The sequence below is a fragment of the Ochotona princeps genome, chromosome 24, assembly GCF_030435755.1.
Source record: "Ochotona princeps isolate mOchPri1 chromosome 24, mOchPri1.hap1, whole genome shotgun sequence".
NCBI classification, from domain to species: domain Eukaryota; kingdom Metazoa; phylum Chordata; class Mammalia; order Lagomorpha; family Ochotonidae; genus Ochotona; species Ochotona princeps.
In genome coordinates this window covers 20,207,525-20,219,742 of record NC_080855.1, presented here as the reverse complement: position 1 = coordinate 20,219,742, position 12,218 = coordinate 20,207,525, and the positions used below count along the sequence as shown (strand labels likewise).

General features: G+C 54.5%; 1 protein-coding gene across 1 annotated transcript in view; it reads right to left on the bottom strand.

Moving 5' to 3' along the window:
* EEF2K (eukaryotic elongation factor 2 kinase) overlaps positions 1–9,748 on the bottom strand; it is a 45,732-nt gene extending 35,984 nt beyond the window's left edge. Inside the window, exon 1 of the mRNA XM_058680256.1 lies at positions 9,409–9,748. The gene's annotated coding sequence lies outside the window, so the exon portion shown is untranslated. The remainder of the gene's footprint in view (positions 1–9,408) is intronic.
* Between the last annotated feature and the right edge of the window lie 2,470 nt (positions 9,749–12,218).

The window sequence follows — 12,218 nt, the reverse complement described above, 5'->3', positions numbered from 1 at the left end:
GTGAACCAGAAGTTACAAGATTGGTTTTTTTTGTTTGTTTGTTTGTTTTGTTTTGTTTTTTAAAGATTTATTTATTTTTATTGGAAAGTCAGATATAAAGAGAGGAATATCTTCCATCCGATGATTCACTCCCCAAGTGACCACAACGGCCTGTGCTGTGCCAATCCGAAGCCAGGAGACTCTTCCTGGGCTCCCACATGGGTGCAGGGTCCCAATGCTCTAGGCCGTCCTCAACTGCCCTCCCAGGCCACAAGCAGGGAGCTGGATGGGAAGTGGAGCTGCCAGGATTAGAATCGGTATCCATATGGGATCCCAGCATGTTCAGGGCGAGGACTTTAGCCACTAGACCACGCCGCCAGGCCCAGAAGATTGTTTTCTGTGGGCCCAACATGATGGCTCTGTAGCTAAATCCTCACCTTGCTCATGCCAGGGTGCTGGTTCATGTCCAGGCTACTCCATTTCCCATCCAGCTCCCTGCCTGTGGCCTAGGAAAGCAGTAGAGGATGGCCAAAAGTCTTGGGACCCCGCACCCGCTTGGGAGACCCAGAAGAAGCTCCTGGCTCTGGCTTTGGATTGGCACAGCTCTGGCTGTTCACTTGGGGAGTGAACCAGTGGATGGAAGATCTTTCTGTATCTCCTTCTCTCTGTATATCTGACTTTCCAATAAAAATTAGTATTTTTTTTAAAAAAATCTGCCTTTCCAATAAAAATAAATCTTTTAGAAAAACAAAAGAAAAAGGAAGAGGAGGAGATTGTTCTCTGGTTCACTTTGCCTTCCAAGCACACAAATCTAAAAAAAAAAAAAAAAAAAGCCCTGGCTGCAAGGGTGACGGTTTCCTGGCTCCCGGCCTTGCAGCTCGCCCAGCTTTGGCTTCTGTCCAGCACCCAGCTTCCACACCTCTGCTCTGTGAACACAAACAGCTCATTTGGACTTACTGAGCCAGTGTCTGACATGTTTTCCAGTGGGTCCCTTCTCAAATTTTAGAACTTGCCTCAAGTCACTCTTCAGAGAAATCTTCCCAAAGCAGCAAAACACCTCGCCCCCATCCCCTCAACTGCCTCCACGCAGCACCCATCGCCCCCTAGCACTTCACCCTATTTGCCTCCCAGTGATTTTACCAAGTCAGAATCTTCCCTTTTATTTTCTCATTGCCCATGTGTCCAGGGCTCCAAGTAGTCCTTGACACAGAGAAGGCCCCAGAATGAGCGTGTTCTCAGAGGTGTGATCAAACTGGGGAAAAAACTGCCACCAGCCCAACAGGTCCATCGGTTGGAGGGTCAGGACAAGAACGGCAGTACTTTAGAGCAAGCGCTTATGCCTAGTGGTTCAGATGTCGGCAGCTATGCTTAGTTCTTGGCTCCAGCTCCTGATCTCAGCTTCTTGCTAACTTAGATCCCTGGGGGGCACAAGATTGACTTAAGCCACTGGGTTCCTGCCACCCATTGGAGAGACCTGGATCGAGTTCCTGGCTCCCAGATTCGGTCCTGGCCCAGCCCTGACCATTGGAGAGCTCTCTCGCTTGATCTTTGCCTCTCAAATTAAAACAAAAAAATTTTTTAGTTTTTCAATTAAAACTTTTTTAGGTATATTATTATTTATTTGAAAGGCAGAATTACACAAAGAAAGACTGACAGACAGATGAATTGACAGAAACAGATCTTCCACCTGCTGGTTCACTCCCCAAACGGCCGCAATGCCTGGAGCTAGGCCAAAGCCAAGAACTTCTGCCAAGTCTCCAGTGGGGGCTATCCTCCTCTGCCTTGCCAGGAACATGAGCAGGTGGGATGGATCGGATATGGAGTAGCCAGGACACAAAATCATTTGGATGCCAGCATCGCAGGCGGAGGCAATCTTTCTGCCCCGTGAAATACTTTGTGACCATCAGAAAGAAAGGGAAACCTCTGATACCCAGGAGACAAAGTTAGATAAGAGAGTTTCACAACATTTCAGACCTACCTGACTCACGTCAAAGGATTCTCAACAGGAAGCCAAGATAAGGCAATGAGAAATAATCTTCGCAACAAATGCAGCTGGTACAACTGAATATGCTTAAAGAATGAAACACAGGGCCCAGTGTGATAGTGTAGTAGTTAAAGTCCTCGCCTTGAACACCGGGATCCCATATGGGTGCCGGTTCTAATCCCGGCAGATCCACTTCCCATCCAGCTCTCTGCTTGTAGCCTGGAAAAGCAGTCCAATGGCCCAAAGCCTTGGGACCCTGCACCCATGTGGGAGACCTGGAAGTGCTCCTGGCTCCTGGTTTCGGATTGGCTCTGCTCCAGCCATTGTGGCCGCTTGGGGAGTGAACCATCAGATGGAAAATCTTCCTCTCTGTCTTTCCTCTTCTCTGTATATCTGCCTTTCCAATAAAAATAAATAAATCTTAAAAAAAAAAAAAAAGAATGAAATACAAAAGTTAAAATTGGGGTCCTGCATGGTAGCCTAGCAGCTAAAGTCCTCTCCTTGAAAACACCAGGATCCTGACAGCTCCCTGCTTGTGGCCTGGGAAAGCAGTCAAGGACAGCCCAGAGCCTTGGGACACATTCTTTTATATCTTTTTCTGTTCTTTTCCCTTACTATATCACCATGACATTGATGTTCCACTCAGTTTCCAAATCAGTCTCAACTGCCAAGTTTGTTTCTTATAGTCTGGGTGAGACACAGTCACAGGCCTGGAGCCAACATCACAGCCATCTGACTCTGCCCGCTCCCCAAATCTGTTCTGGGCTCTGGGCCTGCCACTCTCTGGCACCCAGTCCACACTGGTCAACTCTGGGTCAGTTTCCCTGCTGACCAAGGCAACGTGGTGCCCAGCTAGCTCAGCAGCTTCTGGGAACCTGACTACTGGCAGGGAGGGGCCCGACCCATAGCCTCTGCCTGCAGACTTCTAGGCAGTTAACAGATTAGACTCTGGGTGGGCACAATGGCTTAACTGGCTAACCTTCTGCCTGCAAGCACCAGTAGCCCATATGGGTGTCAGTTCATGTCCTGGCTGCTCCACTTCCCACCCAGCTCCTTGCTTGTGGCCTGGGAAAGCAGTAGAGAACAGATCAAAGCCTTGGGACCCTGTACCTACATGGGAAACACAGAAGCTCCTAGCTCCTGGCCTCAGATCAGCTTAGCTCCAACCACTGTGGCCATTTGGGGAGTGAACCAGTAGATGGAAGACTTCTCTCTTTGTCTCTCCTCCTCTGTTAAATCTGCCTTCCAAATAGAAATAAAAATAAATCCCCAAATAATAATAATAATAAAGAGCTTGGGCTCTGGAGCCAGGCTATCAAAGGCACAGATCCTGGCCCGGCTGCAGATCATCTTGCTAACCTGATCAGTCCACTGACATGGCCAACTTGCGCACTGACACGGGCAGCAGCCTGACTGGAGCTCCACACTGGCTTACAGGGGGTTCTGGACCAGATCCCAGCCCTGGACCACCACCAGCCAGAGACCTGCTCCTGATCCCTTTGACCCTGGGAGGCATAAGTGGCTGCACACAAGCACTGAGTCTGCCCTGGTATGGCAGTCAAGAACAAGCTGGGCCAAAACCACGAGCCAGGAGCTTTACCCACATCTCCCAAATGACAGCAAGCACTCCGGCCATCTTCTGCTGGTTTCCCAGACTATCCAGGGAGCCAGACTGGAAGTGGAGTAGCAGGGACTCAAAACAATGCCCCTATGGGATGCCAGCATTGCAGGTGGCAGCCCTAACACAACAGCCCATGAATTTGCTCTTAATGCACCTGACATAGTACTTGCTGTCCCCAAAGAGCTGTTTGCACCTTCCTTCTTAATAACAAAACCACTGGCTATGGGCTATGCCCATGCATTCAGGGGAAGGCCTACATTTCCCAGACTCCTTACGGCTAGGTATGGCCATGTGACCAAGATCTAGCCACAGAGATATAAGCAATGGGTCATGTGCAATGTCAAAGATTTCATGTTTTGTTTGAAGGCAGACAAAGAGTAAGAGTGAGAGCACCAGGTTGCTCATCTGCTGGTTCACTCCACCAAAGGCCAGCAGCAGCCATGGCTGGGCCAGGGTAAAGCCAGGAGCCAGACACTGGATTCAGGTCTCCCACATGGGGTGGGGAGAGGGCAGGGACCTACAATACTTGAGCCATCACCCCTGCCTCCGAGGGTTGGTATTAACAAGAAGCTGGGATGGAGAATGGAGCAAGACCTCAAACCCAGGTACTCATGACACGGGCCAAAGGTGCCGCTGCCACTGCAACGAACACCTCCCCTCCAGCATGGAGGGACTGCCGTCTTCCCTTCTCCGTCTTCCTATGACTGGAATGCAGCTGCAGTCCCAGGAGCTTGTGCAGCTGCGTTAGGCCATGTGCTAGGCTGCAGAGCCATGAGACAGAGCCAGTCTGTTACACCAACGGGCAGTACACAAAGCTAGACTCACCATCTCCAGACTTCAATACTTAGACCTGTGTAATGTGCTGTCATCTCCTTCCCATCAGGTCCAGGAGGCACTTCTCTCCCGTATCACCGGAACTCACACCCCTCTCAACAGACTGACTCTTGGGCAGGGTCAGCTTAGGAAAACCCAGCTCTCCACACCCAGGGTCCTGACCTGACAGCTGCTCCCACATTCGCATTTGGGAATGCCAGCTTCCCCAGATGCACAAAGGGTCCTCAGCAGCCGCCCTGGCAACCACCAGTAAGAGTTCCATGATGCCTGTTGCAAGTAATGCTGAGGGGACACCCCTATGACTCCCCGGAAGCAGAGTTTGAGACTCAGAGCAGGACCCCAGTTCCCAAGGCACTGGGATTCTCCAGGTTCTCCCCGGCCTCACTGAGACATGGTCCTCTTCCTCTCTGGACCACTAACACAGCCTGGGACAACAATCCTATGGTGAAGGATCTCAGGGCTGCAGCCCTGCCAACCTCCCTCAACTTCCTGGCTAACACCTGGGTGCCTCCTGGAATCCACTCCCCCATGGTGATGGTACTGACAGGGAAAAGCTATGACACCATCACGTGCATTATCACAAACATGAAGGGCTGAGCCTTGGGCCTCTGCCAGGAGGCAGACAAGCTTCTCCAAGGGTCTCATGGAGCAGGCTATTTTGGGTTCTGGTCCCGGGAAACCTCCAGTCCCGCTGTGTCTAGTAACTCACAGGGCTCTACTGCAGGCACGGCGGGCCAGGAGCTATGCTTGCCAAGCTATCGCAGGGCCTGAGGGTCAGAGCACCACACTGCCGCTGGACCTTGGGGTTTACCTCTATGCTGCAGACAGGGGCAGGACGTCCCTTCCCCCCAACCCCACCACCCTGCATGAGGGGCGGGGCGAAGGTGGCCATGGTGGACCTACACATACTGAGAGCTGGCCCACCTCCTGTCCACTACCTGCTTTCTGTAGCAGGATCCGCCTCTCTGGACCCTCATGGCAGGTGGGTGGAGTGAATGTGTCATGTGATTCAGATCTCAGCCAATCACAGCAGAGAGGCTCCTGGCCACAATGACTGGGTCAAAGTTGGTCATGTGACTTCGGTCCACCCAAACAAAAGCTGGGACTTTGTTTCCCCAGCGACTAGAAGCTGCCGGTCAGTCCTTTGCTGCTGGTTGTGAATCTGAGACTGAACAAAGATGGCGTAAATGTAGGTTGGCAAGAACAGGAGAAAAACACTGATGGCATCATCAAGGACTCCAATTCCAAATAGGCTGGAAGCCGAACATCTGCCCTGCCTGGACTTCTGAATTGTAGGACACCATAGGCCTGCCTCTTTAAGGGGCAGGAAGACTGGACCTAGCTCACTTTACAAATAGGCTTTCTGCCACTTTGGAATGCTCCATATTACTTATGTCTCATTTCAGAAATACTTTCATTAAAGCACATGGTTAAAAACAGCACCACTGGGGATGCTGGCACCCCGGAGAGTCCCAGACTCTGATCTCTATTCTGGTTTCTGGCTAGGGAGGCAGAGGTGAGGGCCCAAGGACTTGGGTCCCTGCCATCCTGATGGAGGTTCCAACTTCAGCCTGGGAATGAGGAATTAGGGAACGAGTCATTGGGGAACAAACCAGGAGATGGAGTTTTAATCTCTCCCTCCCTTTCAAATAAAAATGAAAAATGCATAACACTTTAAATATCATACCAATCGTACAAGGGCTGCTGTTAGACACGGCAGTAAACAACTTACAATGTACACAGGCAGCCCTACTTCCCTCCCCTTAAGACGACAACTCCCAACTATCCTGGTGTGGATAGAAATGTTGATAGTTCCACATCTCCACAGGTAATAAGTACGATATGCTTCTCCTCACTATTTCGTATCCAATTTTGTCTGATTTCTTTTTAAGATTTTTTTTTTTAATTGGAAAGGCAGATATACAGAATGAAGAAGAGATAGACAGAAAGATCTTCCATCTGTGGTTCACTCCCAAAATGGTTGCAACAGCCAGAGCTGAGCCAATCTGAAGCCAGGAGCCAGGAGTTTCTTCCAAGCAGGGAGCTGGAAGGGAAGTGAAGCAGCTGGGACATGAACCAGCGCCCACATGGGATCCCAGCACGTGCAAGGCAAGGATTTAGCTACAGAGGCATTGTGCTGGGTCCTGTCTGGCTGATTTCTTGGGATGACAAATGGGGTTTTTGTTCCTCTACCCTTCACCACATTCCTGGCCCACCCACATGCTGGCTGGTGTGGGACCCCTTTCGTGCCCAGGCTAACAGTACGCTGTCTTCGCCTATCAAGTAGAGGTTGAGATCCTCTGGTCAGAGAGGGGGAAGGGACGGCTTCCATACTGATGAGAAAGCAAAAGAGAGGCCAAGGGTGGGTGGTTCAACTGGCTACTTCTCCGCCTACAAACACCAGCATTCCATATGGATACCAGTTCATGTCCTGGCTGCTCCACTTGAGATTTAGCTCCCGGCTCTGGCCTGGGAAAGCAGCGAAGGATGTTCAAGGCCTTGGGACCCTGCACCTGCATGGGAGACCAGGAAGCAGCTCCTGTCTGGCCAGTAACTACATTTCCCATCACCTCCCTCATCTAGGTGGGACCAGGTGACTGCACTTGAGACAATGGGATGTGACAAAAATAAAGCCCATTTTTCCACACCCTGATGAGCTGCCCCTCCTTCCACTTACAACAGGCTCATGGCTTTTCAGTGTCGCTTACACAGACTCAGCTGCTATGTTCTCCCTTAGAGACATGTTCAGCACCCTAGGGTGACATGGTTCCCTCTTCCTGGGCTTCAATCAGGCTGGGTCTTCTGCCTGACACAGGCTTGGCCTACCCTCCCCATCCATTCTGCTGCTCCCTCCAGTCTCAGCCTCAATGTTACCTCCTCCAGGCAGCCTCCTCGGTGCTGTTCCAGGAGGCTATGAGCTTCCTCCTGCGCACTAGGGAACTGTAAGTAACTTGGCTGAGTCACAGGGCTGGAGAGCTGGAGTTGAAGCCGGTGCAGACCATACCCAGGGCTTGAAACTCAACCATCACTTCCCACATCCAAGGGTTCTGAAAGTGTGGTTCCAGGACCAGCAGCCTGGCCGGGAACCTGTCAGATATGCACATTACCTACTTGGAACTAGCCCCTGCAACTGCAGCTTAAACATGCCCTCCAGGGGGCTACTCTGCTGCCTCCCCACCCCCACTGCCCATCCCCCAGCTAATGGCCCAAGTGGTTGGGCCCCTGCCATACACGCAGGAAACCCGCGTAGAGTTCCAGGCTCCTAGCTTCCGCCAGGCCCAGCCCCAGCCATCATGGCCGTTTGAGTTCTGAACCAGGTCTTGGTCTCTCCCTGTCTGTCGCTCTTTGGTCAGCAGGACAGACCCCACCCTCATCACAAAACCCTCCACGTTTCAGGCGAGCCAGCCGGCTGCTGTCACTCCCGCTCCTCCTGCTGCACGCGTAGAATGATCAGGAACCAATGGGGGGTTTCTCCTGCTCTCACTCCAGCCTTTTCCCAGCGACTCCCCGGGTGATGCAAGCCCATATCCCAGCCCAAAGACCACCAGGGGAGGCGAGAGGCCAAGGGAGGGGGTTCTGATCCACAGTCTGCAGGGCCTCAGACTCCTTCCAGTTGGTCCACAGCGGGACCCTCCTTCTGGTCCCCAGAATCCTCTGGCCCAGCAACTTAGGGAAAGTGCCGCCAGGGCCGAGTGGGGCACACACCACGCCCCCTCAAGTTCTAACATCCTATTGGCCGAAACTCAGCCACGTGGTGGCCCACAAATTCAATCAGGGATGGGTTCAACAAGCACCGCAGAGTCAGAAAAAACATGAAAGTTACAAATTTTGCAACGTAGACAAGTGGTCAAGACGTGCCAAGGCGCTGTCTTCTGGCCTGCCCACCCCTCTCCAGTTAGAGAAGAACCGCGCGCCCTGCACACCCCGGAGGAGCGCGGCCACGGGCACCGGAAGTCACCAGTGTGCTGGGCTGAGCTAATAACTGAATTTAGGAGATCCCTGGAGGCCCCACGGAAGAGGGATCCTGCACACCTCCAGCTCTAAGCTCTACATCTTGCTTCAACCTGCTCAGATACCCTCTCCTCCGGGAAGCCTTCCAGATAACCTCCCCACCCCCATCTCGGCTCCAACCGACTCAGTTCATCTTGCTGCCTGGCTCGCTGCCAATCAGACGGGGCACTTCCTCCTCTCACATCGGAGAGACGACTCCACAGCCTGCCTGGGGCTCTCTGCCATCGGGGACTCCCTAAGGTCGCAAGCCTTCACACCTGTTGGGCGCTGGGTGAGGGCCTTGGACCTGCCAACGCCACGGAGGGGCGGGTGCCAATGCTGCACCCATTTTCCCGACGAGGAAACTGACAACCAGGGAGAATCCTGCAACAAGTCCAGGGTGGGTGAGTCACACGGCGGGTGTTTCCTACTGCTTGCACGGCAGAGTGGCCCCCAAGGGCAGGGAACGCCTGGTGACACAGGACCCAGAAGTCAGGTTTCCGGAAGACGAGCCCACAAAGTGGCTCCTTAACCTGCTCCCCCAGGGTCCCAACAACACCACACGCGGACGCGGGCGGAACCAGGCCGGGGCTTCACTTGCGAGGCAATGCCCGGCCTGCCAGCGCCCGAGCTCCTGCAGCCAATGCAGTCAGGGCGCGTCTACACAGCCCTCTCCGTCGTCGGAATTTGGGCCAGGCGCGCCACCAGTTCAGGGTCGCGGGGGGGCGGGGTGCAGTTCCGGGTCCCTCTTGGGAGACCTAGAAAGGCGGTGCTGCGCCCATCCTCGGCGGACTGTGCGCCGCCCATCGCTTGCCAACCGCCTCCCGCACGCACAGCACCGCTCACCCACAAACACAAACACGGAGCTGCGGAGTTGAAGGTGCAGAAGCCAAGCCCCCGCACTCGCCCTGCGCGCCACGTTCACGGCAGTGGCTCCCACCCGTGCGAGAGGAGGAAGGGAGGGAGGCAAGCAGGCCTACGGGGCCCTGCCCGCACCTACCTGGCCCGGGCAGACGAGCGCGGCAGCCGCTACCGACGGGAGGATCCAGAGGAGTGGCCAGAGGCTCGCGGCCCGGCGCTCCAGAGTGCAGGACGCGCGGGCTCCCCCCGAGAGCTCCGGGGAGCGGACGAGCGGGGCGCGGGGCTGGCGCTCCGAGGAGGCAGCAGGGGGTCCACGCGGGGAGGACGGGACTTTCCTGGGGGCGCAAGGGGTCGCGAGCGCCGGCGGCAGCGAGCAGGGGCTGGGGCGGCACGGGACGCGCGGGCGTGGAGTCCGGCGAGGAGCGGAGCCGCGGCGGGGGCTGGCGCTCGGGGCCGGGCAGGGACTGGAGCTGGGCCGGGCCGGGGCGGGGCTGCGGCCCCAGGGCGCGCGGCGCGACGCCCACGTGACCGTCTCCCCCACCTCCTCCCGGGTGGCTGCCAGTGCTCCGGCAGCTCCGGCGCTGGACACCAGAGCCCCTAGACTTCAATACAGACTCAAGGCCGGGTCTGAAGAGCAGGGCGTGGAGGGGACAATGTGAGAAAGTGTGTGACAAAGTGCAATTATGGGATTAGTGTATCCTGTAGGCATTCAGTACATGTCTCTGGCTGCATCCCTTCCGTTAACCCAGGCCTGACCCAGTAGATGCTTAATAAACACCCAAGGCAGAAATGCAGAATATGGAAAAGCATAAAGAAGAAAGCTACTGATAACTCCTGTTGGGGTGTGTGTGTGTGTTGGAGCTTTCTAGATACTTTTCTGGTGAAAGCTTAGAAACCTCGGGAATTTCATTGGAGAAATAAAAATACGGGGTTGCACGATTTGGTTAAGCTTTGCACGAGGCTAAAATATGTGTTTCCCCCTTTGTAACCTGCAAAAGACTCAGTTGGCTCCTCTCCACAAGGCAGGTGGGTATATCTGGGCAGTCTGAACAATGCTCCTGGCCCGCACCAGGAGGGACAAGGCAGACAGCAACGTGAGGCGCAGGGAGTAGAGCGGCCACCTGCCATGCCAGCCCCCAATACGGGCACCACTTTCAGTTCCCGCTGCTCCACTTCCCATTCAGCTCCCAATACACCTGGGAAGGCCGTGGAGGAGGGCCCAAATGCTTGGACCCCTCACCCATACAGGAGACCTGGAAGAAGCTCCTGGCTTCTGGCTTTGGATTGGCACAACTTGCTACTGTGGTCATTTCAAAAATGAACCAGCAGATGGAAGGTTGGGCTCTCTTAAAAAAAAAAAAAAGTGTTTCAAGTGTTGAGGCTCAAAAACACAGAGCAAAATGAAGGCCTCCCTCTGATCTTCAGCCCGCCCAGTTCACCCCAGTTCTCACCCAAGCAGGCCCCTAAAATTATCCCTGCCAGGAAACATGCAGACACTAGGGCCTTGGGGGGCAGGCAGGCGCTGTGGTGGCCCCTTGGGGGTGAGTCCCAGCTCTCCAGTCCCAATCCAGCTCCACGCAGGAGGCAGTGGTTCCTGCCACCCTCGCTGGAGGCTGGAGGCACAGGCGGACTTCCTGGCTCCTGGCTTCTGCCTTGCCCAGCCCTGGAAGTTTCGAGAAAAAGCGGAGTGGAGCTGCGGGTGGCACACCCCTCCCTCCCCATCTGCCTGTCTGTCCTCTCTCTCTGCTTCTGTCAGGAGCTTTCATCCTGTTCGTGGATTATGGTCCGTCAGCTGGGACAGGTAGAACTGCCCTGTTCACCACTGTGGGAGGGGGCGGAAGGGAAGGGCTTCTGGCTGGGGGAGGCATCCTCGCGTACACGGGAACCCAAGCACACTCCTCGCTACAGGCTCTTCTGCGCCTCGCTCTGACTTGCTGACTCCTCACAGCTGGCGCCAAGAGCCAACTGTCACTGGCAATGCCTGTTCAGAGGTGCCTCATGGGGCCCTAAGAGCTGAGCGATGACTGGCCTGGGATACTGTATTCCCATATTGAAGTAGCCCGGATCTGAGTCTTCCTCCCCACCAGCCCTGTCCCTGACCCCAGCTTCCTGCGAACGCAGTTGGCTGGTGGTTCTGCCACTGTGCCACAAGGCCACCCCCAGGTGGGATTTCTAATGAGCAGGGGGTGATAAGGCTGCTGTGAAATTGTGGTGACAGCTGCATACCTCTGGACCTTGGTTCAGCACCACTGACTGTGGCCGGGTACTGTGGTGCTGCTATTAAGATCCTGCTTGGAGCGCCCTCACCCCCTATCAGAACCCCCCAGCCGAGTCCCAGCCCTTCTGTTTCAGGCCCAGCCTCCTGCGAATGCACACGCTCAGAGGTGAGCAGGTGACCTCTGGAGTCCTTGGCTCGCTGCCACCCAGATGGGCATCCTGGATTAAGTCCTGCTCTTCAAGCTTCAGTTTAGCTCTGCCCCTGGCTGTTGCAGGCTTTTGTTTTGGGGGGGGCGGAGAGGGGGAAGGAGAAACCAGCAGATGGAAGATCTCTCTCTACCTTTTAAATAAAGTGAACATAAATAAATTTAAAAACCCAGTGCCACCTGAATTACATACTTAAAATGGGTGAAGTGTATGTACAGCATATTAATTCTATCACAAATATGGGGGTGCCAACTAACTAACTAAATAAATAAACTGGGTTCCTAATGTGGCTGCCAAAAAAAAGTAAAAGAACAGGTTCCCAGTGTTTCCTGACCACAGCCTTGGGGTGCAGCCACAGAAGACAGCACTGGAATACAGTTCCCAGCCTGGGGCAGGTGAGTATTGCCAACATCAGGGACAGGGTGTGATTCTCTCAGCGCTGCACTAGCCACCCATCCTGCAGGAGGGACACAGCCCCGGGCGTAGCTGGTCAGATCCAGGCACCCCGGGCCGTGGCTGTGCACC